A 5,096-nucleotide genomic window follows, 5' to 3' on the forward strand; every position below is an offset into this window, starting at 1 on the left:
AAAGTAACAATCCATCTAACATTGACAAGCTTAAGTAGAAATGTGACTCATTGGTATGCACATAGGGTTGAGATCACCTATGTCAGTAGTTGCCATATGATGATGACTCAGTAGCATTGCACTATATGTACACTACTTCAATAGTGACCCCACAAACTACAAGGCCTCTCTTCTATCCCTACTTCAGTACGACCATACATACCATGAAACCACCTCTCTTCTATCCCTATTTCCATACAATCTTGCATACTATAAGACCACCTCCCTTCTGTCAATCATTCTTTCTCCCAATATTAACTCATTGACTAAGTTGCATTGTCATCCTCTTTTGCATAACTACTCAAAAATTCTCATGGAAGATTCTTTAATTTATATATGGATGGTAGAGTCTCAAATTCCACAAGAATAACTAATTGAACCACAAGTACTAATTCCCATCAAAGACCCTCAAAATGAGGATAAGATTGTATTTACAACATGAGTGCAAATAGTTTGATCTTTGATCATCTATGTGGGAAATCAACAATTTGAAGTTCCAATTTGCTGATAATTTTAAGAAGATTATATAAAAATATGACATGAAGGAGAAGTTGGTGGAGTAGTACAAACTTCAAGCTTATGTTAAGGCAATCAATGGATCTACCCACATGGCCGCTTGTGTAGACTTCTAGATTCCCAAAGTGAATGCCTCAATAAATATTTCATTGATATTTGGATGATCTACCATAAGACATGGGAAAATCATAGGATAGAGTTGTTTTGACATTCATATTTATGGCCTATAGCATTAGATGTGCATTTAATGAATGGTTAGTGCAAAAATTTGGCATCCTTTTTAGCCTAAGTTCCTTGTGTGTTTGTGCAATACATCACCATAGCAAAATGGCATCTCCCTCCTTTAGACATATTAATGGAAAATGAACCATGGAGGTGAGTTGCACATGAGAGTTATGAGATACCTTCATGTGCCAATCTTGAGTATTCCATTGTAGCATCTTGCTAGTTTTTTTCCTTGAGAAGTAGCAACTACATTTTTGTAGGAATGGGAACCACTCATATATAAGTATTAAAATTGCATGGCTTGTTATTCTTTGTTGGGAGACTAATTTTCAAATATCTTGGAGGGATGAGTACATCCACATATAAAGATTCATCCTTTTTTGAAGTGCACTTTGATGTTTCCTAAGACATAGCAAGCACCCCCAACCTTTGAAATGTATGAGTACTTGAGAGAGAGAGAGAGAGAGAGAGAGAGAGAGAGAGAGGTCATCATAAGTTCATACACATGTTTAATAAATTATAATTCATATTTAGTTTTAATTAAATGTACTCGAAAGCAGTGAATGGAAGCTTCAATATGTTTTGAAATTAGTACTTACATAATAATAGTAGTACAATGTATGAAGGAGAACCCATAACATGATACTAGCATTCTATGCACACTTCACATGCACAGAATATTCGGCTGCTTTCTAGTAGCTTTGCGCAATACAAACAAAGTTGCCATATGAAAACTTTGCTCAATAATCCATTTCTCCTCTTTCTCTTTTTCTCTCCCTCCAATTCTCTCTCTCTCTCTCTCTCTCTCTCTCTCTCTCTCTCTCTCTCTCTCTCTCCAAAATTAAAACTAAAAGTAATCTATTAAATTTATAACATAGAATGCCAAATATGCAATCAATATCTTTTATACACTAAACTTATAAACTTTTATCTATACACAACCATAAGAAACCACATGGATCAAAGACTAAGCATTACAAAAAGACTTTCTCTAGGAGATCTAGTAAGAAAAAAGTTGTCTTTCTGCTTGTAATGGGCATGGGGGATGCAATAGTCTTACCTCTCTTTTTGGCACCTACATTTGAATAAAATCATTGAGTATATCCACAATGTACAACTTCGATAAAAAATAGTAGTTTAATGTCCATATTGATATCATCATGCAAACACTTGCAACGACTCTCATAAGCGTCCTTCTTATGATATCATCTATCGTTACTACAGACACAACAAATATTGTAGCTCCTTTTGATACTCAAAAGCTAGGTAATAGCCCCATTCTAGGATAGGCATCTACAAAAGTCAAATAAATATTAAAACACAAGAAAATAATCCACCTCCAAAAGAGTATATGCTAACCAAATATGGCATAAAGAGCAATTCACACGAATGCCAGAAAAGTGACCCTACAGGGTCGTCATCAACTATGTCTCTATAAAAAATCAATGCACATCATTGCACCTTTCGAAGTATATCATTGTATATAACTATATCTCTACAAAAAAGCAATGCACATCATTGCACCTTTTGAAATATATTATTGTATACAATGTTTATGGTCATATCCCCATCCTTTTCATCCAACAAGACTTTCACACCATGTGAGGATTTTACCCTTGAAAATGCAACATATAATTGACATGTGTAAATGCTAGCACATGTAAATAAATCCCAACAATGGAGAAAGTATGTCCTTCTGACTTGTTAATTGTCATAATAAATGCCAATCAAGTGGAAAATTACCTATGTTTCACTTTTCTATTGAAAGCCTTACATATCAACCATAAACCTGTTGGGGTAAAGGCGCCTCTACCGTGCCGCCCCGTGTATTACTACACTGACAGTACCCGCCACTGCACACTGCAGGTGGCGGGTGCCCGTCACGTCACTTTATTCTTTACATTCATTTTTTAGTGACTAGTAAATAAAGGAAGGCCCGGTCACACATTGTGACTGTTGGAGTTCCCATTTCTTGTCTCTCTCTTTCTTGCTCTTGCTCTCCCGCCATAGCTCGCATGCAAGCTTCGATCCTTCTCACCTTTCAACTGGTATCAGAGCTTGGCTTCCTCTTGCTCGAGCTCGACTCGGTGCTTCTCTACCTTCGCATCAACTCCCTTCACGCATTGGATCTCCATCCCGACAGCCATATCCGATCTCCCCGAGCTCCCATCACTCCCCGGCTTCCCGAGCACCTTTCCGGCCTATCGAGGCACCTTCAAGGCATTGATACTGAGGTATTTGATCATTCTTTCAGGGTTTTATTTCAGTCTACAGGCTGCAAACAGCAAGGGCAGCCATGGCTTCAAACCCTTGAAGCTTATTCTCCTCATATTGTGCCTTACACATAGCAAGGCTCAAAGAGGCTTGTCATAGGCCTTTGATAGGCCCTTCTTGAGCCCCCCATTACCCCCTTTTCAGCCCATGTGGAGTAGCAGCAAGTTTAGCACCAACAGGGCAGATTGCACCATTTTTTTTCAGGCTATTAGCACTCGTCTACTTTAGCTCCACACTTGGCCATTGCTTCTTGCTCTCTACCTTGATCAAGAGGGCTATAGACTTCATGTTTGATGTCATTCAAGCTTTGGGCATTGGTCTTGATCATTCGGGGCTGATTTCTTCAGATTTGGGACTATCATAAACTATCATAACAGGCTGAAAACAAGGCAGCACCATTGGCATTAGCATTTGTTGCTTATACTCCATTCCGGTTGTGCTATTTGATGCCCGTATGCGGTCTACATGATGCCTAGTGCCTTGGGAATGTATGCACATGATTATGCCATGATTTTGGCCTGAAATATTGGCTGATTTGGGACTGTTATTTACTGTTATACAGTGCTGGAAACAGGGCAGCCACACTTGGCATTGGCATTTGATGCTTATACTCTACTCCGGTTACCTTGTTTGATGCCCGTATGCGGTCTACATGATGCCTAATGTCTTGGGAATGTATGCATTCGATTTGCCCATGATTTGGCATTGTTTTTGGGCTGGAAATTGACAATTTTGGACTGTTTAGAGCTGCTGTACATGAGCGGGCTGAAGCTCATTTGTCACATGTATTGCTTCTCTATCGATACCGGATGTATGCTATGGGTTATGTCATGATGTATTACACTTTGGGGATCGACTTCGAACTCATGATCGTGATTCCGGAATGCTTTTGAGCATCGCATTTGCTCCGTTGTTATTGGTTTGTCATTGGCAGTTTGGTCGACTTGACTGGCATTTGAGCCGCTTATGCCTATTGTCTGTACTTGATGGATAAGCTCTATGCATTACATGCTTTGGTCCGTGGTTGATGCCTCTTAGTTCGTCCATGCTTGACAGATATTTTGGAGCTCCGATTTGGATGTTTTGAGCACTTTCGACTCACAGGGATATTGACTTTGGCTTGCTACTGGATGTATTGACTTGACAGAGATCTTGCCATTGGGATTATGTCTTGCTTAGTGGTTGCTACATCAGTTGCTTCATGTATGTCATGCTCTTGGGAAGCGTATGATGCATTGACTTGGTCACTTGTCACTGGTACTTTGTCTTGGGTTGCTTGAGCCCTTAACTCGATTGTACGCCTTTTGTGCCAGTGGGAGCATCTTGCGTGCTTACTTGACCTTGAGCAGGGATTACATGCTATTGGAGCAGTCTATGTCATTGAGCAGTTATGGATGTATTGAGACTTTGGGATTATACTCCGACAATTGGATGTTGCATTGAGTATATGTCTTGGTTCATAGGATGCTTATGAGCTGAGTCTCAATTTTGGATCCGCTTTCTTTTGAGCAGACACCTATTTGTGTCAGGTTTTGGCAATTGGTTCTATATTTTGCTTAGATTGTCTGGGGTGTGCCTCTTACTGGCAAATGCTATTTGACATCTCTTGGTGTTATGTTCATGTATTTTCACTGTCATTTGGCTTTGCTTTGTCCTCTTTATGCCGGCTTTGGACCTAGCATTATTTAGTTGACATTAGATCCAGTTTTGGGACAGTTTGCTCTCATTATTGCAATTCTGAAATTTATTACAGCAAGCATTTATTGGTGGACTGAGCAGTATTTTTTATGCTGAAATATCCTGATTTGGTGTACCGCACCTAGTACTAAGTGGGCAGCATCTTTTGGTACACTTTTCTCGCCATTTGGAGCTCATTTCAGTGGATTTTGGGCATTTTCTGCAGTAAAACAGCCAGCAGTTTTACATTGTCTGTGCATTTCCAGCCTGCATTATGGCATCCTCTTTGACTGATAATGCCATATTTAACATCACAAAGTTGGATGGTACCAACTACTCTTATTGAAAGAGTCAAATTTGGCAGG

The sequence above is a fragment of the Lygodium microphyllum genome, chromosome 1 (assembly GCF_053477565.2).
Source record: "Lygodium microphyllum isolate KBCC chromosome 1, Lygodium_microphyllum_v1.1.10, whole genome shotgun sequence".
NCBI lineage: Eukaryota > Viridiplantae > Streptophyta > Polypodiopsida > Schizaeales > Lygodiaceae > Lygodium > Lygodium microphyllum.